Below are 24,219 nucleotides of genomic sequence, written 5' to 3' on the forward strand. Positions count from 1 at the left end.
TATCATTCGAAGTAGGTAGACAATATTTACATTGTTATATTCATTCTATTGCTAGACCCACATTGTTGCCAAAATCAATGAAAAAAATGGAATTGGAAAACAGATTATTTGATAACACATTCTGGATATATATATATATATATATATATATATATATATATATATATATATATATATATATATATTCCAGAATATATACACACACACACACATATATATATATATATATATATATATTCCAGAATATATATACGTATATAATATATATATATTCATATATATATATATATATATATATATATATATATATAAATTCCCCAATCAAGGAATGTTCAAATAGAAAATGAAATACAATATACACTCAATTAAAGGTCTGTAGGGTAAATACAGGTTTTTGGGAAACAAAGAAAACCTAGGAAACTGAACTGTATATCACAGGAATGGACCTGGTAATAGAATTATGATCCAGAAGAATCTCCTCCATCCTATGTTTCTAGATGTTTTCTACTCATGCCAAGCCCCTGAATAACTTTCTCCATTCAGACCATGTAAACACTAATACAGGAAAGAGAAGTATCTAGACTTGGAGAGATGAAATTTGTAGTACGTACAGGTTTCCACTGTGTCATAGGAGACACACCTGCAAATCACATTCTTGAATCTATTCAATGTACCTCTCCAATATTCCTTCAGTACATATAGGGTTTACTAATTGGCTGCTAATTCAGTGTAAAGGGCCATTTAGGAGGGAGGACAAAGAGGATGAAGAAATCAGAGGTGTGGAAAAGAAAGCTGGCCTTCTGTCTTGGTAAAAAAAAAGGAAGATATGCATGGATTATGGGAAATCTCAGTCCTTGGTAGGAGTTGAGTATATTCACTTGAGACACAGACATGACCTTAGCCCTCCACATACGGGATTCAGGTGCTGGAGCCTCTCAGAAGCATCCTGACTTCCCTGCTTCTAATGGTTCCTGGAAGTCAGAGAGTTTATATCATTAATATCTTTATCCAAAAGGCCAGGTGTTGTGAAGGACACTGTTCTTTTCCTTAGAACTCATCGTTTTTATTCTTTCTGCCCAGAAGAAAATGGTCCTAAGGAAGAAGTAAAAAACATGTATTGTATCCTCAGCTCAGAGGAAATTACTCAATTATTTGGATACTTATAGAGCAGTATGTTCTGATACTGGTATTTGAGAGAGAGAATTGCTCCAAATTTGGACTTCATCACCTCAGACTTTCCACTAGTATTATTCTGACTATAATTCCCTGATAGGGACCATTTGGATTACTGAGCCAATAGGTCTGATTAGCTGCTAATTTTCTTTTCTTTTCTTTCTTTAATTTTTTTTTATTTTTTTAGCAAATTTTATAGCATTTTTAAATGGGTATTTCTATATTTACATTTCAAATGTTATTTTCTTTCCCACTTTCTTGTCCATAAGATTCCTAACTGGTCTTCTTACCCTTCTTTTATAACGCCTTTACTGAGCCTTGACATTCCCTTGAACTAGCAATAAAAACTAGGGAGAACCAAGGGCTTATCCTATCACTGATGCCCAAAATCACCATACTCTGCCACATATGCAGTTGGAGCCATAAGTCTGTCTATAAACAGTCTTTGAATATTGGTTTAGTACCAGAAAGCTCAGGTTAGTTGAACTTGTTTTTCTTATTTGGTTGAAAGTCCATTCAGTTCTTGAAATCCTTTCTCAACATCTACAAACAAGGGGTCTTTTTTCAGTTATCTGGTTTGCCACTAGCAATCACTTCTGTATTTGACATGCTCTGGCTGTCTCTCTAATGAAAGATCTATAACTGTTTATTGGCAGAATGCACATTTTAGCTTCATCAATCTTATCCAGTTTTGGTGCCTGATTTTATATATATATATATAAAATGGCTCCTACAACTATGAATTTTAGTGGAATATTTACATGGATTCTGTGCAATTAGGTCAAGAATATAGGATCCACAAATGACAATGCCAAATAGATTCCTTCCTGTTCTTATGAACCTGCTGAAGTTGAGGTTTCACTGGACCTCAAGCAATACATTTTGCTGCACATCCCCCTGAAACTGACGTTTGGACTGAAAAACTCTCATGTCTTGCCCTGGGAATACAGGAAGATAGATATTAGAGAAAAGATATGTAATAGAACTATAGAACTGCATTCTATAGTCATTGTTGTCTTTGCTTAACTGATGTCTGTTAATCTTTGGATATTATAATTATTTGGGAGTTGATCATTTGAAGTAGTACACAATATTTCCACTGTTATATTCACGCTATAGCTGGGTCAAGTTTGTTTACCAAATTTATTGCAAAAAATGGAATTCGAAAAATGAAATTTTTGAGTACTCATGCAGGAATATATAGAATGTCCCCTGTCAATGAATGTACAATCAAAAAATGTAACAAAATATCCAGTAAATTAAAGGTCTGTAGGGAAAATATTGGCACATGGGAAACTGAGAAAACGTAGTGATTTGAATTGTATTTCACAGGATTGGACGTGGGAATGAAATTAATCTCCAGAAGAATCTCCTTCACTCCTTGTTCCTAGATATTTTCTACCCATGCTAAGCCCTTGCCTAACTTTCTCCATTCAGAGCATGTGACCACTAATGAAGCAGAGAAATCTCTAGCTTTAGAGAGATGTAGCATGTGAAGTTTTACCCTGTGTCAAAGGGGACACTACTGGAAAGGGCACACTTGAAACTGGTCAATGTAAGGAAAGCTGTTTAGCAGGTAGGCCATGGCAGTTCTCAGTGACATCATCATTAGGCCCTCCATGAAAAATCCCTTGTATCCTGGAGAGCCCTAGCTTCTTCTGTGACGTAACAAGTGTTGCTTCGTCAGCAATTGTCTCTCAGATATTCCTTCCATATATCTATGGTTTACTAATTGGCCTCTAATTCAGAGTAAAGAGCCATTTGGGAGGGTGAACAAACAGGATTAAGAGATCAGAGATGGGGAGAAGGAAGCTGGTCTTTTGTCTTGGTATAAAAGAAAAAAGAAACGTGGTTCTTGGGAAAACACCCTGGGAAGATGGCTTTAGTTTTTTTGATCTCTGGTTTAACTGTGATCTTGGAGAAGTTGCTGAACATTCTAAAGACCTTTGGGCAGATGGTAAAGTTTCTAGATACCCCTTTTTTATTTCATTGGTCCTGGGGATTGTACGGCTGATGGTAAATGTTTCCCAGGAAGACTGCTAAGCCAGATTGATTTTTGGATGCTTTAGAAGACATGGAATATTTCTGATATACTTGGGCTGATGGCACAAGGTCTAAAAGATATTTTTCGATGTGGACTTTCCCTCAGACCTTTGAAAATATAAAAAAAGCTTTTGTAATTTTGAAGTCTAATTTGCACAATGACAAATCACTTTGAGCATGGACAACACTTACTGGAGCCCTACAGCAGTGTGAAGAAATTCCCTGAAACCCTGGGCAGACGGTGAACATGCATTTTGGTAGAAAAGTGAGTTTCTTGAGCACCTTGGGATAATATGGAATGTCCAGTATGCCCTTGTAAGGATTGGCAACTTTCCAAAATTCCTTTGTCATTTTTGGAAAATTCAAAGGGCCTATGGACAGATGGAGAATGTGTGGGACTCACCTGAGGAGTAGTTGTATCTTTTGGTGTCTCTTTGTTTCCAGAAGATGACACAATATCCAAATTCACAACTGTCTTCCTCAGAGGAGAAAGTTCTCAAGACTCCATCCGAAGGATCAAATCTTAACCCTGTGTTTCTAGAGACTGGATGCTTATGGTCCACTATGGTAGAGGGAGAATGCAATCTATTTCTTCCCAGTGTGCACATGTGATATAAATCTACTTGGGTAGACAGGGATAGTTGTAAAGCATGCTGTTCAGGTGCAGTAGATCCTCAGACATCCTTCTCAGATGAGGAAGGTCTTAATGTATCATGTATATGTGTAGAAATCCTGACTGTGACATCAGAATGGTGGTTAGGTATTAGAGCTGCCTCTGAAGATGTGACTTCTTCTAGAGCATCATGGACATATGTGAAAGATCTGGGAGCCTCATGAGCAGATAAGGATGTTTCTACACATCGTTGTGTAATTGTGGAAGTTCCAAGAAAATTTTCTTCTGCGGGAGAAATGGAATCAGACTTTCATATAGAAGTGTCAGGTTCCCTAGCCTGCTTGATAGGCAAAACGGCTTCGAAGGCACCTTCAGGAGATAAGGTAAAATCCAGAGCCTTAGAAGTATTTTGCAGATGTTCTGGGTCTGCTTGTGGGTATAAAGAAGGACTGGATACCCTTTGGGAATATTTGGAAGAGTCTGTAGCGTCTTTTGTGTTTGTGGATGTTGGCTGAGCTTGAGGAGATTAAGAAGTTCGTATAGACACCTGTGAAGTTAGCAGAGGTCATATCCATTCTTTTGCACAAATGCAATCCAAGCAATCCCTTTCCTCAGCTGTTGAGGATGGTACAGACACTGGTATTTCGTTATCATGTTCCCCCACTCCTGGTTCATATATGGTTGAATCCATAACCTTCTCTACAGATGGAATATGTCCTAGAACATCTTTTGTACATGTGTCACATCGGCAAGCCATTTCTACATATGTGGCTGTGGGTAGAACTCCTTTTTTAGATGTTTCTTCTCTCACAGTCTCTTTAAGAGATAGAGTACTACTCAGAGAATTCTGCTAAGTTTTGGGAAATGCTAGCATCTCTGCTGTATATGTGGAAAAATTTGGAGCCTCTCCTTACAGGACAGAATGACCTAGAGTCCCTTGAGGAGGTAGGGGATGTTGTATCTTCTCTGCACTTTGTATAAATATGGAGTCTGCATGGCTCATTGACTATGTGTTGTGATAAACTTGGTTCTTTTGGGCCTGATGACAAGTCAGGAGGGACCTTTTCGGTGGTAGAGGATATTTGAATAATTCTCTGTTGTATAGTGACATTGTAAGTACTGGGGGAGATGGTGAGGGTGCTAGATCATATTTTTTTATATGCTGAAGGCACAAGAATTCCTTTGGTGGACTTAGAATTTTCTACCACATCTTGCTTGGGTATGGAACACTGAAGAGCCCCTTCTGAAATTGTCAATGGTCCTTGATCTAATGTTGTACATGCAGAAAGTTTTGTCTCTGCTTGGGCTGGTATGTGCGTTATGAGTTTCACTTTGGGATTTGTGACTGCATTTTGTCACTCTGGACCATAAGTGATGATTTAATCTCATTTTTAATAGTGGAGGGCTTTTAAGTTCCTCTTGGTTTAATAGGGAAGTTCTGAAACGCCCTTTTTCAGCAGAATCAGGTTTAAAATTCGCTTTACCCTAAGCAGATTGCATTAGGCACTTTGATGTAGATTGGGGACATCTTTGACTGTCTTTCGGATTGGACATAGCTCTCTGCCCTGCTTTGGCAGCTATCAACGGTATTAAAGTCTCCGGTGGAGAGGGGGCATGTATTAATCCATTTGTGGAATATGAATAATCACTGAGATTACCTTTAAGAGAAGTAGTTTGCAGCCCTCTTTTTCTGATGGGGCCTGTTGTACCTCCCCTTGACCAGAGGGGTCTTGTCCATCACACTTTGGAGGAGAATTGGAATGATTAGAGACCTACAGGATAGGGAATGAACATTTGAAACTCCTCTGGAATCTCTGTGTGACAGAGAGCTGATCACCCAGAAGAGTGGGCAATACTGGGACCTCAGGGAAGGAGAGACTGCCACTTCTGTCCACCTGTGCCGACATCCCTAGCCCAAGAGGAAACTGCACAGTGCCTCTGGATACATGAATATAGTAGGAGTCAAGGTACAGGAGCCCTGCAGTCCAAACTGCATCTTTATCTGGTTTAGTCCAAAATGCATCCTACATCCAAATCTCATGGGATTGGAAGACTTAGAGCATCAGAGGGGTGGAAACCCCTGAAAACCACCTAGCTCCAACTGGGCCTCCTGTGCATAGGGACCTAGGAGCAGTAGGGGTAGGACATTTCTGCTTGTGGCTCTCATAGAGAGCTGAAAGTCAGCTGAGGAATGACTTCTGGCCTGAGACCAGAGGTAAATCCAACTTTTCTGCTCTAAGTGACCTGACTGGTGGACTCAGAACAAGCAAAGGCAGAACTCTTCTGGGACCAGGCACTTCCAGTTTCTAGCATTCTCCTGAAACTCGTCATCCCGGCCCTGCTCCTAGACGCTGTGGGAGAGAGACCTGATTACCCAGTATTGTGCACAATACTGAGCCTACAAGGAAAAGAGGCTCCCATGTCTTCCCACTGTTACCCACATCTCTGGACCCAGACAAAAGAGCATAGTGCTTCTGGACCCAGGAATATAGAGGAGTAAAACTGCAGGAGCACCATGTCCCAGACTGTGCCTGGATCTGAAATGAACTGGTTGAATAGCTCCCTGCACACAAATCCAGAGGGTGGGGGAACTAGACTTTCAGAGGAGTGGACACTCCTGGGAAACCAGAGGATACTATTCTATCCCCAGATTCCTGTCTCAAGAGGAAAACACCTTGGGCCTTCTGTGCCCCCACCCGCACAGAAGGATCTAGGAGAAGTATGTGAATTTCCTTCTGGTTCCTGCCCACAGGGAGAGCTGAAAGCCAGTGGACAGGAGAAACTACTCGGCTGAGAGCAGAATACTCTGTTCCCATAACTGGCTAAAAGAAATCAGGAAAACAGGTTTACAGCCGTCCTGACACACGAGCCTACAGGACTGTCAAGCCACTGTCATAAAGAGCAAGACAAGCTAACTCCAGAGACAACCTGATGGCTAGAGGAAAGAACAGGAACTTAAACAACAGTAATCTAGATTACTTAGGCTCATTCAGAGCCCAAATCTCCCACAAAAGCAAACACTGGATATCCAAACACACCAGAGAAGCAAGATCTAGATTTAAGTTCACATTTTATCATAAACATGGGGGATGTTAAGAAGTTCATAAACAACTTCCGTAAGAAAATACAGGACAGTAAAAAAATTCAGAAGTAAACAGGTAGAATCCCATAAAGAGGGAACAAAAAGGTACCTAAAGAACTACTGGGAAAACAACAAAACAGGAGAAGGAAATGAACAAAACCATCCCGGAATTAAAAATGGAAATAGAAACAATAAAGAAACACAGAGGAAGACAACCCTGGAGATGGAAAACCTAGGAAAGAGACCAGGAGTCACAGATGTTAGAATCACCAACAGTATAAAAGAGATAGCACACATAATCTAATGAGCAGAAGATTCCATAGAAAACATTGACACAACTGTCAAAGATAATGTAAAACCGAAAAAAAACTCCTAGCCCAAAACATACAGGAAATCCAGGACACAATGAGAAGATAAAAACCTAAAGATAACAGAATGGAAGAGAGTGAAGACTGCCAACATCAAGGGACAGTAATATCTTCAACAAAATTATAAAAGAAAACTTCCCTAATCTAAAGGAAGAGATGTCCATAAACGTAAACAAAGCCTACCGAACTCGAACTCCAAATAGATTGGAATGGAAAAGGAAATAATCCAATCACATAAAAGTCAAAACACCAAATTCACAAAAGAAATATAAATATTAAAAGCAGTAAAGGGAAAGGTTAAATAACATATAAAGGCAAAGCTGTCAGAATTCCACCAGAATTCTCACCAGAGACTATGAAACCCAAAAGATCTTGGACAGATGTCATACAAACACTAAGAGAACACAAAGGCCAGCCCAGGTTACTGTATCTAGCAAAACTCTCAATTAACATAGCTGGAGAAACCAAGATATTCCATGACAAAACCAAATTTACACAATATATTTTTACATATCTAGTAAGACAAAGGAAACTAACTGGCAAACCCCAACACAACGAGGCAGGTAAAAATCATAGATAAAGCAAGAAATTAATCTTTTCACAACAAAACAAAGAGAAGCACACAAACGTAAACTAACCTTCAATATGAAAATAAGAGAAAATTACCATCACTAATCCTTAATATCTCTCAACTTCAATGGACACAATTTCCCACTAAAAATACACAGATTGACAAACTGAATCTGTAATGAGGACCCAGCGTTTTGAACTACAGGAAACACACTTCAGAGACAAAGACAGACACTACCTCAGAGTAAAAGGCTGGATAAATACTTTCCAAGCAAATTGTCTTAAGAAGCAAGCTGGAGTAGCGATTCTAATATCATATAAAATCTACTTTCAACCAAAAGTCATTAAAAATCATAAGGAAGGACACTTCATATTCATCAAAGGAAAAATCCACCAAGATGAACTCTAAATCATAAATATCTATGCCCCAAATACAAAGGCACCTACATACATAAAAGAAACCTTACTAAAGCTCAAAGAACATATGGCACCGCAAATAATAATAGCAGGAGATTTCAACGCCCTACTCTCATCATTAGACCGATCAGGGAAACAGAAATTAAACAGAGACATAGACAGATTAACAGAAGTTATAAACCAAATGGACTTAACAGATATTTTAGAACATTCTATCATAAAACAAAAGGATATAACTTCTCACCACTTCATGGCACTTTCTCTAAAATTGATCATATAATCAATCAAAAACCAGACCTAAAAGAATATGGAAAGATAATAATAATCCAATGAATCCTACCAGACTCCATGGGCTAAAACTGTTCTTCAATAACAATTAGGAAAGAACACCCACATATACATGGAAGTTGAACAATGCTCTACTCCATGATAACTTGATCAAGGAAGAAATGAAGAAAGAAATTAAAGACTTTTTAGAATTTCATGAAAATTAAGGTACAATATACCCAAACTTTTGGGACTAATGAAAGCTATACTAAAAGGAAAGCTCATATCTCTGAGTGCCTGCCTATAGAAACAGGGGAGAGCATACAGCAGCAGCTTGACAGCACACCTAAAACTCTAGAACAAAAAGAAGCAAATATTCACAGGTATAGTAGAAGGCAGGAAATAATCAAACTCAGAGCTGAAATCAACCAAGTAGAAAAAAAGGGGACTATACAAAGAATGAAGAGAACCAAATGCTGGTTCTTTGAGAAAATCAACAGGATACATTAACCCATAGCCAGACTAACCAGAGGGCACACAGAGTGTTTCCAAAATAACAAAATCATAAATGGAAAGGGAGAAATAACAGCAGAATCAGAGCAAATTATAAAATTTATCGGGGGTTGAGAATTTAGCTCAATGGTAGAGCACTTGTCTAGCAAGCGCAAGGACCTGGGTTCGGTCCCCAGCTCTGAAAAAATAATTTTAAAAAAAAGTTATCAGATTGTCCTACAAATGCCCATATTCAAGAAAACTTGAAAATATGGAGAAAAAGGACAATTTTCTCGACAAATGCCAGGTACCAAAGCTAAATCAGGAACAGAAAAACCGTTTAAACAACCAATAACTGTTAAGAAATACAAGCAATCATTAAAAGCCTCCCAACATAAAAGGAGTCCAAGATCAGATGGGTTTAGTTCAGAAATCTATCCAATATTCATAGAACATTTCATACCAATACTGTCCAAACTATACAACAAATTTGAAACAGGTGGAGCACTACCGAATTCCTTTTATGAAGCCACAATTACTCTTATACATAAACCACACAAAGACCCAACAAAAAAGAAAACTTCAGAGCAATTTCCGTTATGAATATTGGTGCAAAAATACTCGATAAAGTCTTGCAAACTGAGTCCAAGAACACATCAAAAAATCATCCATCATGATCATGTAGGTTTTATCCCAGGCATGCAGGGATGGTTTTGTATATAGAAACCATCAACATAATCCACTATATAATCACACTCAAAGATAAAAACCCAATGATCCTTTCATTACATGCTGAGAAAACATTTGAAAAAATTTAAAACTACTTCATGATAAAAGTCCTGGAAATTATAGGAACATAAGGACCGTTCCTAATCATATACAGCAAACCAGTAGCTAACATTAAATTAAATGGAGAGAAACATGAAGCAATCCCACTAAAATCAGGGACATGACAAGGCTGTCCACTCTCTGACAATTTATACAATGTAGTTCACGATGTCTTAGCCAGAGGAAGCAAACAACAAAAGGAGGTCAAAGGTATATAGACTGGCAAGGAAGAAGTAAAAATAGCACTGTTTGTAGATGATATGATAGTATACTTAGTGATCTCAAAAGTTTCACAAGATAATTCCTGAGCCTGATAAACAATTTTAGCAAAGTGGCTGGGTATAAAAGTAACTCTACACAAAAGCTAAACTAGCAGAGCAAGAAACTAGGCATATGACAACCTTCACAATAGCCCCAAATAATATAAATATCTCAAGGTGACTTTATCCAAGCAAGTAAAAGATATGAGCATATGAGCAGAACCACAAGTCTCTGCAGAAAGTGAAGGAGATTTCAGAAGATGGAAAGATCTCCCATGCTCATGAACTGGCAGGAATAATATAGTAAAAATGGCCATTATACCAAAAGCAACCTACAAATTAATTCCAATCCCCATCAAAATTCCAATCCAATTCTTTGTAGAGTTAGACAGTACAATTCATTATTTCATCTGGAATAACAAAAAACACAGAATAGCTAAAACTATCATCAACAGTAAAAGGACTTCCTTGGGAATCACTATCCCTGAACTCTAGTATTACAGAGCAACAGTGATAAAAACTGTATGGCATTGAGACAGAGCCAGGCAAATCAACCAGTAGAATAGAATTGAAGACCCAGAACTTAAACCATACTCCCATGGTCACTTAATTTTTGAGAAAGAGCCAAAACGATCCAATGGAAAAAAAGATAGCATTTTCAGCAAGTGGTGCTGGTTCAACTGGAGGTCAGTATGTAGAAGAAGGCAAATTGGCCCACTCTTACTGCCCTGTAAAAAGCTAAAGTCCAACTGGATCAAGGACCTCCACTTCAAACCAGATAAACTCAAACTAACAGAAGAAAAAGTGGGGAAGCATCTGGAACACATGGGCACTTTAGAAAATTTCCTGAACAAAACACCAAAGGCTCATGTTCTAAGATCAAGAATCAACAAATGCCATCTCATAAAACCGCAAAGCTTCTGTAAGGCAGAGGACACTGTTCTTAGGACAAAATGGCAACCAACAGATAGAAAAAAGATCTTTACCAATCCTACAACAGATAGAAGGGTAATATCCAAAATATGCAAAGAAAACAAGAAGTTAGACTGCAGGAGACAAATAACCCTATTGAAAAATGGGGTTCAGAGCAAAACAAAGAATTCACAGCTGAAGAATATCGAATGTCAGTGAAACACCTAAAGAAATATTCAACATCTTTACACACAAGGGAAATGCAAATCAAAACAACACTGAGATTTCACCTCAAACCAGTTAGAATGGCTACGATCAAAAACTCAGGTGACAGAAGATGCTGGCGAGGATGTGGAGAAAGAGGAACACTCCTCCATTGTTGGTGGGATTGCAGACTGGTCCAACCATTCTGGAAATCAGTCTGGATGTTCCTCAGAAAATTGGACATTGAACTACCTAAGATACCAGCTATACCTCTCTCGGGCATATACCCAAAAGATGTACCTTCATATAACAAAGACACATGCTCCACTATTTTCATAGCAGCCTTATTTATAATAGCCAGAAGCTAAGAACCAAGATGCATTCAACAGAGAAATGGATACAGAAAATGTGGTACATCTACACAATGGAATATTACTCAGCTGTCAAACACAATGTCTTTATGAAATTCATAGGCAAATGAATGGAAATGGAAATATCATCCTGAGTGAGGTAATCCAATCACAGAATAACATACATGGTATGCACTCATTGATAAGTGCTATTGGCTCAAATGCTCATATTACCCTAGATGCACAGAACCAAAATGTGAATGCTTCACTCCTTCTTTACAAGGGGATCAAGAATACCCTTGTCAGGGAATAGGGAAGCAAATTGTAGAACAGAGGCAGAAGGAACACCCACTCAGAGCCTGCCCCACATGGGGCCCATACATATACAGCCAGCAAACTAGGTAAAAAGGATGAAGCAATGAAATGCAGGCTGATAGGAACCAATGTAGCTCTCTCCTGAGAGACACAGCCAGAATACAGCAAATACTTAGGCAAATGTCAGCAGCAAACCACTGTACTGAGAATGCGACCCCTGCTAAAGGAATCAGAGCAAGGCCTGAAAGAGTTAATGGGCTTGAGACCCCATCTGAACAAAAATGCCAACCAACCAGAGGTTCAACCGACTAAGCCACTACCCAAGCCTATACATGAACTGACCTGAACTCCAAATTCACAGGTATCAATGAATGCCTATTAGGGGCACCAGTGGAAGGGGAAGTCTTTGGTTCTCCCAAGACTGAACCCCCAGTGAATGGCATTTTTGGGAGAAGGGCAGTAATGTGTGGGTGGATCGGGAGAGGAAAACCCCTATAGAAGTGGAGAGGGAGGGGCTAGGAAAATGTTAACAGGGAAACTTGGAAGGGGAATAACATTTGAAATGGAAATAAGAAATACTCAATTTAATAAAGATGGAAGAAAAAAAGATACTCCCTCTGGAAGAGGAGAATGTATGTTTTTCCTTTCAGGATCTGTGGGAGGAATTTTGGACACCTGGGCAAATGTGGAATAACCCTATAGAACATTGGAACCATTTGCTTATTTCCAGAAAGTCCTGGGTGGGTAGGAACATCTTGGGGAAAAATGGGAGATCCAAGTTCTCCATGTCTAGATAGGGAAGGATGTTGGGAACCTGGAATGTGTGGGGAAATTACCTGTCCCAATTTGTCAGTATAAGAGTCAGCAAAAAGTGGCCCAGGCCCAGTGTGATATTCTTTGAGTCTTTCACTATTCTCTCTAGTACTGTGTTTTGTATATGTTACAGGCACTCTGGCTACCAACTCGTCCTAGTCCACATGTTCCTCAATCCCAGTAGACATAACCCGCTTTTCTTTTCTTTACTTTTTTTTTTTCATCTTCCCAAGAACCAAGAATGGGAACTTAGATGAGGCCACTCTTTTTCGGGTAGCAGGATGTAAAGCAGATCTTCTGATATTCCTAGTCAGTGGGTTACTCAGTGATCTGCTATCCTTGGTCAGTGTATTACTCATGCCCTCAGGAACCCTCAGAGTAAGTGGAACTGTCCATTTCTTCTTCTCTGTCAGTTCCCTTCTGGAGTCTAGGTCCCTCTTATTGACTGAAGCCTTTATATGATCTTTGAGTTTCTGCAGGTTTTCTGTAACACGAGCATCAGGTTTTTTGAATCTCTGATCTTCATAGGGTTTTGGGCATCTGAACTTGTCCCGAGCCCTTCTAAGTAGTCCGGGAGGTGCAAAGTCGCTCGGGTCTCTGGTGTTCAATTGCTTCCCCCACTGGGGTAGGAAGTTATAATCCACTTTGGGGACACTGAAGGTCTTCCAGGCTGTGGAGGCTGGGAACCCTTAAAATGCTTCCCCCATTGGAGTCCGGTGTTATAATCATCTTGGGGGACACTGAATGGGCTTCCAGGCTGTGGAGGCTGGGAATCCTTCAACTGATTCCACTGTTGCACTCAGGTGTTGTTGTCATCTTGTGGGACACTGAAGGGTTCCCAGGCCGTGGAGGCTGAGAAATCGTTGGTGCATGGTCAGAGGGTGAAGTCCGGGATGAGGGTCGCTGGCCTCTCTCCTCACATCTGGTCGTTTAGTCTTTAAGGAAATTGAACAAGAAATGCCGAATGGGCTACTACCATGTGAAGGGGCAGTGAATGTACTTGCCAGTGGTGAGTCATGGTAAGCATCAGTTGAGCTGTATCCTTTGAGTATGTCTCTCTATCTTCCGAGAACTGTGGACAAGTCCGGAAGGCAAAGCAGGGAAATCTCGAGTGACCATTGATCTCAGGAAACATCCAAAGCTCGAGAGGAGCTGTCCTCGAGTTTGCACAGGGAAGTAGCGAGGTCTGCATGGGGCAGTAGCGAGTTCTGCAAGGGGCAGTCGCGAGGTCTGCACCAGGCAGTCAGGAGCTGCTTCACTTGTCATTTCTGCTTGTAGTAGCGGGGCGATCATCCAAGCTTTCTGAATGAGGAGGAACCCTGTCGAATCTCTTCCTTTGTGTCCAGAGTGCTATCTGCTATTGTGCCCACTGTCAGGGGCCAAGACAAGGGATTCGGGAAGGAGCAACATGAATGGAAAGGGCAAGGGGTGCTTAGGACACTGTGCGGTCAAGCGACACTTACAACACGGTAGATCCCTCTAACCAGAGGCCATCTGTGGTGCAGTGATGTGTCTTGGAGCCTCATAACCGAATGGGAAAGGTTGATCCAGACCCTTGATCCTCAGAGACTGCAGGGACTAGAAAATCACTGGTGGATTTTTTTAGGGAATGAACATGTGATAGGATTTGTATAGAGCATTGAATGCATGGGATTGATATTAGAATTCCATTTGAGTTCCAGATATTACTGTGATGCTTCTGCCTTGATGTATCACTATTTTTTCTTGTCCCAAAGCTCTTAATATTCTTTCCGTGATGATATTTTTGAAATATTGAGTATGCTACACAATCGAAAGTATTTTCTCTAATCACATATATTGAAATTCTAAATATGTCTTGATATCGTATGCAGTTGCCTTTATTATTACTATTATTAACAATTGTATTTCTTTGCATTTCAAATATTGCCCCCTTTCCGGTCCGCCTCTATAATCCCCACCACCACATACTCTTCCTCTTTGTCTCTAAGAACGTGCGTCCCCAACACCCCCAGTCGTTCTTACCTCACCCCTCTAGATTCGCTCTTCTCTGGGACATCAAGCTACTAAGGACCAACTGCTTCCCCTTCCACTGATGTGAGATGAGGCAATTTTCTGCTACATATGTAGGGTACCAGAACATGTATATTCAATGGTTGGTGGTTAGGTCCATGGGTTCCCTGAGGGGTCTGGTTAATTGATATCGTTGTTCTATCTCTAATAACAATCCCCTTCAGCCCCTTCAGCCCTTCCCCTACATCTTCCATTGGGATCTCTAGGTTCAGTTCAATGGTTAGCTGTGAATATCTGCATCTGTCTCAGTCAGGTGTTGGCAAAGCCTCTCAGAGGACAGGCATATCAGACTCCTGTTTGCAAGCACATATCAGCAGCAGCAACAGTGTCCAGGTTGGTGTCTGCAGATCTCTGGATGGCCTTTCTTTCAGCCTCTGCCCCACTTTCCCCTCTGCATTTCCATTAGACAGGATAACTCTGAATATATTTGAGATGGGTGAGTGGTCCCATCCTTACACTGGGGGCCATGTCTATCTACTGGAGGTGGTGTCTTCAGGTTAATTTCAGTGTTATTGTTGATGTTGGCCAATGTCATCAGTATTGGGTCCAGGGAACCTGTCGCATTCCTAGTATCTGGTTTATCCTAGAGGTTACCCCCATCCTCAACTGTTCCTTCTCTCTATACTAATTTTCCTGGTCCTCTGTTTTTTTCCCTGTTTCTTCCAACATCTTATCCTGATCTCCTAATTTTCTATTTCACTCCCCTCTCCCACACAGGGTGATTCCTCCATCTGACTCCCATGAAAATTTTCTTCCCCCTTCTAATTGTTAATGAAGCAATCCCCCTTTGTCCTTTCTTGTTAAGCTTCAGAGTGCATATGAGTTTATGGTGGATATTATGAGCTCTTGGGCTAATATTCACTTACTAGTGAGGGCATGCTATGTGCATTTATTTGTGTTTTTGTTATGTCACTCAGGATTATATTTTCTAGTTTCATCCATTTCCCTATGAATTTCATGAAGTCATTCTTTTTAATAGCTGCATACCACACCATTGTGTAAATGTACCACATTATATCAATCTGTTCCTCTTTTGAGGGACATCTGGGTTCTTTCCAGCTTCTGTCTGTTATAAATAAGGCTGCTCTGAACATAGTGGAGCATGTGTCCTTGTTGTAGGTTGGAGCAAGTTTTGGGTATATGCCATCCAATGGTACAGCTGGATCCTCAGGTAGTAAATACTATGTTCAATTTTCTGAAGAAGCTCCAGCCTGGATTCCAGGGTGATTTTAAGAGCTTGTAATTTCCACAGTGAAAGAGTGTTCCTTTCTCTCCACATCCTTGACAGAGACTGTTGTCACCTGACTTTTTTGACTTAGCCATTCTGACTGGTATGAGGTAGAATTTCAGGATTGTTTTGATTTGCATTTCCCCAATGAGTAAGGATGTTGAACATTTTTAGGTGCTTCTCATCCATTCAATATTCATCAGTTGAGAATTTTTGTTTAGAACTGTAGCCCAGTATTAAATTAGGGTTATTTGATTCTCCGGAGGATAGCTTATTGAGTTTTTTGTATATATTGGATATTAGCACTCCATCGGATATAGGATTGGTAAAGATCTTTTCCCAATCTGTTAGTTGCTGTATGGAAGTAATAACAGTGTTCTTTGTCTTAGAGAAACTTTGAAATTTTATGAAGTTTCATTTTTCAATTTTTGATCTTAGAACAAAAGCCTTTGGTGTTCTATTGAGGAAATTTTCCCCAGTACCAATCTGTTTGAGGCTTTCCCCTGCTTTTCATCAATTAGTTTCAGTGTATCTGGTTTTATTTGGAGTTCTTTAACCCAGTTTACTTGAGCTTTGTACAAGGAGATAAGAATGGATTGATTTGCATTCCTCTACCTTCTGCCCTTCAGTTGAAACAGCACAATTTTTAAAAAATGCTATCTTTTTTTTCCACTGTATGGTTTTAGATCCTTTGTTAATTATCAAGTGGCCATAGCTGTGTGGGTTCATTTCTGGGTCTTACATTCTATTCCATTGTTATACCTGACTGTCTCAATACCAATACAATACAGTTTTTCCTCACCATTGCTCTGTAATACAACTTGAGCTCAGGGATAGCGATTTCCTCAAATGATTTTATTTTTAAGAATAGTTTTCTCTATCCTGGGATTTTTTTTTATTCCATATAAATTTGCAAACTGCCATTTTTATGTCTGTGAAGAAATCAGTTGTAATGTTGATGGAGATTGCATTGAATCTGTAGGTTGCTTTTGGCAAGATGGCCATTTTTACAATATTAAACCTGCCAATACATGAACATGGGAGATCTTTCTAATTTCTGAGATCTTCTTCAATTTATTTTTTTCAGACAGTTGTGTTCTTGTCATGTATATCTTTCATTTGCTTGGTTAGAGTCACACAGAGGTATTTTATAAGCTTTTTCACTATTGTCAAGGGTGTCATTTCTGTAATTTCTTTCTCAGCCTATTTCTCTTTTGAGCAGAGGCAGGATACTGATTTGTTTGAATCAATTTTAAACTCTTCCACTCTGCTATAGCTGTTTATCTGCTTAGAAATTCACTGGTGGAAATTGTCGGGTCACAACATCTGCACATAGTGACATTTTGAAAATTTCCTTTGCAATATGTATCCCTTTACATCCATTTGTTTTCTGTTTACTCTGGCTAGGGCTTTGAATACTATATTGAAAAGGTAGGGAGAGAGTGGTTATCATTGTCTAGTTCCTGATTGTAGTGGGATTGCATTAAGTTTTTCTCCATTTAGTTTGATATTGGCCTCTGGTTTGCTGTATATTGCTTTTATTGAGTTCAGTATGGTCCTTGAATTTCTGATCTTTCCAAGACTTGTAACATGAAGGGCTACGTTCTGTAAAATGCTTTCTCAGCATCTAATGAAATGATTGCTTGTTTTGTTTTCTTTGAATTTGTTTTTATAGTGGGATTAGTTTGATTAGTGATCAGGTTCTGTATATTGAACCATCCCTGTATCTCTGGGATGAAGCCTACTTGATCATGATGGATCATTGTTTTCATGTGTTCTTGGATTTGACTTGCAAGAAATTTACTGAGAATTTTTGCAGGGATATTCATGAATAAATTGGTCTGAAATTCTCTTTCTTTTTTGGGTCTTTGTTTGCTTTAGTTGTAAGCATAATTGTGGCATCAGAGAAGGAATTGCGTAGTGTTCCTTCTATTTCAAGTTTGTGGAATAGTTTGGAGAATATTGGTATTAGGTATTCTATGAAGGTCTGAGAGAATTCTGTACTAATCCTTTCTGGTCCTGGGATCTTTTGGTTGGGAGACATTTAATGACTGCTTCTACTACTTTACAAGTTATGGGAGAATTTAGGTGGTTTATCTGATTCTGATTCAACTTTGGTACCTTATATCTCTCTAGAAATTTATCCATTGAATCCTTACATTCCCACTTGTTAAGTATAGGCTTTTATAGAAGGATCTGATAATTTTTTGAGTTTCCTCACTTTCTTTGGTTATATCTCTATTTCATTTCTGATTTTGTTATTTTTAATTTGAATATAAGGGATTTACCTATTTCTGGATTTTTCGAAGAGCCAGCTCCTGGTTTTGTTGATTCTTTATATAATTCCTTTCATTTCTACTTGGTTGATTTCAGTCCTGAGTTTGATTATTTCCTGCTGTCTAGTCTTTGGATTTTTATTGGTTCTGAGATTTCAGGTGTTCTATCAAACTGCTAGTGTATCATAGCTTCTGTTTGTTTGTGGAGGCTCTCAGAGCTATGAGTTTTCCTCTTGCATTGCTTTTTTGTGTTCCCAAGTTATGCCTTCATTTTCATTAAAATCTGAAATGTCTTTAATTTTTTTTCTTTATTTCTTCCTTGAACAAGTTCTCATCGAGTAAATCATTCTTCAGCTACCATGTATATGTGGGACTATGGTTGTTTTTGTTGTTATTGAATACCATTCTTAGTCTGTAGTGATCTCATAGGATGCATGGGATTAATTCAAACATCTTGTATCTCTTGAGGCCTGTTTTATGATGGATCAGATTGTCAGTTTTTGAGAAGGTACCATGTAAGACTGAGAAGAAAGTGTCAGGACCCATAACAGGACAGGCTAATAACTAGCAGGTGATCATCCTGAGATACACAGCTTCGTATTATTTTATAATCTACAACTGGTTCTCCCTTATTAAGCAAAGTTGTAAGGGATTCATTTTGGGAAAGTTTACGCTATTAAATGCTATTCCTGTTGTTATTATTAGACATATATAACAATCATTGAGTAATAGCACACCCCTTTGGAGCAGATCTCTGCAGTCATACGAAGTTTTACTGTCCCGTAGTGATACTATACAGGCAAATAGATGAATTCTTTAGTCTTAATAATGATTCTACAATAATTCCTAAAATTATATAAATGGTTATTAATCTCTATTATAGTGGGACTGCTATAAGTCTCTATATTTTTTTTTCTTTTTCTTTTTTTCAGAGCTGGGACTGAACCCAGGGCCTTTCGCTCGCTAGGCAAGTGCTCTACCACTGAGCTAAACCCCGAACCCGTATAAGTCCCTTTCTAATAGTCAAAATTGCAGTGACAATTCTGCCGGTGTCCCTGGTGTCAACAGTTAATTTTTCTGAGATAGTAAACAGACTTTCTCCTACTAAGAACACATTCCATGATGTTGCAATACAGTTATCAAGAGTCATAAAAAGAAAACAAACGATTTGTTGCAGGTGCAAGGACAGTTAATATAAGATATTAACTGGGTTTATCTATATATAACATCACTAACAACTATGGTTTTGGATCTTCAGTGAGCCTGTGGAGCTGACACAGGTGATGAATGTTTCGCCAGATAATTACTCTTGATGGATATTGATGTAAAAATTCTCGGTTGTAAATTATGTTTCAATTTATGCTTGATCTTTCATATGAACTTGTGATGAACATTGTAATATGGGATCATATATTCTTAAAGATGTTTAAGTTCTGAGGAGAAAGAGAAGTCACACAGAAGGACTGAGAGAGAAGGACTGAACTGGAAGGACAGAGACAGGTTGACTGACCTGGAGATGGACAGAGCTGAAAAGTCAGCTTTGAGTTAAGGAGAACTGAGCTTAGTAGAACTGAGCCAAAAATATCTGGGCTGAGAAGAAATGTAGAGAGGAATAATGTAGATACTATAAGTAACATAAGAGGGCAATCTGCAGAATGCAGAGGAGAAGAGGAAAAGAGAAGAAGCTGGAAAGAACAGAAGGTGCAGGCAGGTTTCTCCTTACCATGGGACAGAACAGGTCATTTCTTAATAGCAATGCAGGCTTACTCTTATCAAAAGGAACAAGGCTTTTCTCTTACACACTAGGGTTTAATTCACTTAGCATTAAAAGGGTCGAAGTGATTTTTTTCTTTATGTTATAAAGATTGGACCTCATCATTCTGCACTGGTGCTTGGTCTCTTGCTCCCTATGCATATGAAAGTAAGGATGTCTGTTTAAATATGTAATTACAAGAATGAATGCATATGTGTGTGTGTAAGAGTATAATTGTGAGAATGCGTGTAAGTTGGACCCAGCTGATTTTGAGTGGAAATATATAAATGCACGTTTATGGAATTCAGGTGTAAAATTACATGTTTATGCATATTTGGCTATGTAAAATACTGACATCATTTGTGATTCAAATATACTAACAATATGTCTATACTTACCTTCATTAATATTTAAACTACTCATTGAAGAAATTTTAATGGATATATCAAAATTTGTTTATAAGAATGGTACATCAAATATTTCTGTTAATAGTCAAAATCAGGAAATTCTTTCTATATTTATGCATTTTGGTATTTGAATATGGAAGAAACTGAATGATCTTAGATTTTGTAATAATGTTTATAAATCATTTATTCTTAATGTTTGTTGAAAGAAGGAAGTTATCAATGAATACATATATACAATGTGCCACACATTACAAAAGCAATGTGCCACACCTTTGTAACATAAATAGAGCAAATTAAATATATAATTTATGAACTAAAGTTGAGCAATCATGTAAAAAAGCAAAATATATCATAGAGTCTACCTACATTTGGAGTTAAGAGATGATTCATGCTTCCGTGTATTTCTTTCTAGACATCTAAAGAGATAAAATTAGTGTGGAAAAGGCTAAAACTGCAATTAGTGTGCTTCATGTAGTATACATATTTAAACAATGCTTTTGAAAAAATATACAGTACATATTTTCAAGGTTACATATACAGCATATACAAAAATTCAGTGTCCATAAATTATCAATAACACTCAAGCTACTTTCTCTGGTCTTCTTATATTTGAATTGTCAAACATATACATGTATGTATGTATGTATACTCAAACAGGCATACTCACAGACAAACAAACAAACACACACAATACTTCTAAAAATTTAAAACAAATTTGTAAATAATAGTCTTTCAGACAAAACTAATGAAAAAGGATGAACTAAATTTCCAGTGTAATGTACTCTCAAATGTACTTTCTAGCATATAAAACTTTACCTTATAATTTTTAAAAAAATCGTACGGGGCCAATATATGTAATCAGATCCCATTTGTACTTATTACTCAGAGTTAAAGTAGAAATTGAAATGAAGTGGGAAAAATATTAAATTACAAGATTTAGCTATACACTTTCAATTATACAAAAAAATCTGAGAAACAGTGAAATGACACAACATGTAAAATTGCTTTCTATTAAGCATTGATATCTAAGTTTAGTCTTCATAGTCTATATAAAAGAGAGAACTAAATCTCAAAAGTTTTTTCCGGGCTTAAATACAATTTTCTTGGCTTGTGAATATACCCAGAACCAATCAATACAATGAAAATGGATAGATGTTGTGTTACAACAAATAAAACACATTTTGATTATTTATTCAGTATAAATTTATTTTTGTAGCATTTCTTCCTATGTTTCTGTTGGATATTATATAAATCCTCACTTTGGTGTGGTCAGTGCTTAAATTTAACTGAACATGACTGAATATGTCAATATAGTAGAAATGAATTCTTGGGGCAGAGAATACCTTTGGGTTAAACCTGGTTATAATGAAATGGTGGTGACAATGAGCACAACTAAATAGAAGGAAAGAAACTGTGGCTTCAGGTACAGGAGTCAATATAAGATTTCACTTTGTAGTGTTGGAAGAATTGTTCCGTGATATCATGAGATTGTGCAGTGAACAGGCCTTTTCTTTATTCCTGTAATGAAAGCAAAAATTTGTGTCTTTCAGTTCCTTCAGAGAGCTTGCTACGTGTGTAGATCAATCAGCAACTCGGGACGAGGGATTTAGGTGTGCAAAATATATTTTTGATACTGAATTTCTTCTAGGTACTTTAGGGAGCTAACTTCATAAGATTTGGAATATAATCAGACAAGAGCTTGTTAAAGATGTAGAAAAGCACGGAGTGTGGTGGCACAGGCCTTTAATCTTAGCACTGGGTAGCAGAAGCAGGCCGAACTCTAAGTTCAAGGCCAGCTTGGTCTACAGAGAGAGAGAGAGAGAGAGAGAGAGAGAGAGAGAGAGAGAGAGAGAGAGAGAGAGAGAGAGAATAGGTGAAAGAGATAGTGAGTTCTGGTACTGCCAGGGATATAAAAGAAACAGTGTCACAAAAATGCTCAAGAATAAGTTCTGTATTATACAGAGAAAATTCTCATTTTATTTTAGTAAGATGTTAACAATTCTTTCTTGATTCTAATGAAATCTCTTAGCTATAAAATAATGTGAAGGCAACGGAAATGTAAGAAAAGATGTTTTACATCACTATTCCCCTTAAACTATAAGTTGAATTTTTACTAAATAATCCTATGTAAATACACTTTGAAGGCTTTTCTGTGATTAGCTGAAGGGCTTTTACATTGTGAAGGCAACGAAAATGTAAGAAAAGATGTTTTACATCACTATTCCCCTTAAAGTATAAGTTGAATTTTTACTAAATAATCCTATGTAAATACACTTTGAAGGCTTTTCTGTGATTAGCTAAAGGGCTTTTACATTGTGAATTAAGAATGATGGATTTCATGCCAATCTTGAATTGTCATCACTAAGGTGTAGAAGCATATTAAGCATACAAAATCATACATAAAATTTTGCACAATAAAGAATGAGAACCTTTAATTGGTTTTCCTCTAATGTCAACACCTTCTTTTTGTTGGAGTGAAGATTGGATGATTTGAACTAATTTTATGAGAAATACCACCTGCTTTCAGAAGATAAGTAACAGAGAAAGATGAGGAAAAACATATGCTAAGGAACAATGAACTGGGATAGAGTATTCTATGTAATACATAGAACAATAAATTTGACCCATCTGTTACTGGTAAGGTGGGGACTTCATTACGCACATCTATGTACTTAAAAATGTTTTCTTTTCCTTCTTAAGTTTGTATGGTTGCTATGAAAACTATGGGTTTTGTGTTAAGATCTTTGCATATTTAATGATAGTTTTGAAATATTAGTGTTATAATCAAAAGCCGTGCTTTGTACATACTTTTTAAGCAACAAAAAAGAGAAGTGTCTGCTTGGGTTTTATGAAGAAAGTTACTATGTTAAACATGAATTAATTTTTCTGACATATACATTATCTTCATGTACCATGCTTGTTGATGAAATCTTAGCACATAGGAATGAATAGTAACCATCTTAGTATAGTTTCAGGATTTTATTGTATCTTGTTTGCCATGTGCCTTTCTATTAAAATGCTATCACTTTTCTAAGTCTCTTAATTTAACTGGAGAGGTTTGCAATATCTCCTATTCTGTTGGTTATTCATATAATTCGTCTTTGGTGTTGTTATTGAATTTTATGACTAACTTCTTAATATTCTTTATTTTGAAGGTAAAATATATATATATATACATATACATATATATATATGTAAAATAGTTTATAAAAAGATTACAGTTTTAGTGGAAATATAACTTAGTGATGAACAATTTTATAAGTATTCTCTAAATTATTGAATATTCTACATTTTATTAGTATAAAAATATTATAAATACCACATCCTTTATTAACTTTAACACACACTGCTCCAGTTAATATAAACACAAATATGTTCGTCATATTTATCTTTGAAATTTTCTTAGTTTCTTAGTTTCTTAGTTTCTTAGTTTCTTGACTTTTCTATCTGAGCTTTCTCATCGTTTTTCAAAAATAAATCTATTGCTCTTTTATTGAGAATCATAATGAATATTCATTGATACATAGATATATAATAATGTGACAATATACACAATGGTACTTCATTCTCCCTAGGAAAACTAAACCGAGTAAGGTAACAAAGACTTAGAAAGGCAAATACCATGTGTTCTTTTTCAAAGAGATCAAAGAATCTCCTTTTAATATACTTGTATGTGAAGCTGTGGGTGGTTTGAGTTCACTTAACTGGTATACGTCACAGAGATTAGAGAGTAGGGTTTTAAACAGTGTGGTATGGAAGATATTGAGCATGTGGGATATGAATCTAGAAGTAAGAA

At 37.6% G+C, this 24,219-nt stretch overlaps 1 long non-coding RNA gene across 1 annotated transcript in view; it reads left to right on the forward strand.

The window, feature by feature from the left end:
- Positions 1 to 24,219, forward strand: part of LOC120099663 (uncharacterized) — a 33,840-nt gene that overhangs the window by 5,620 nt on the left and 4,001 nt on the right. The window lies entirely within an intron of this gene.

Source organism: Rattus norvegicus, assembly GCF_036323735.1.
Source record: "Rattus norvegicus strain BN/NHsdMcwi chromosome Y unlocalized genomic scaffold, GRCr8 chrY_unlocalized_3, whole genome shotgun sequence".
NCBI classification, from domain to species: Eukaryota; Metazoa; Chordata; class Mammalia; order Rodentia; family Muridae; genus Rattus; species Rattus norvegicus.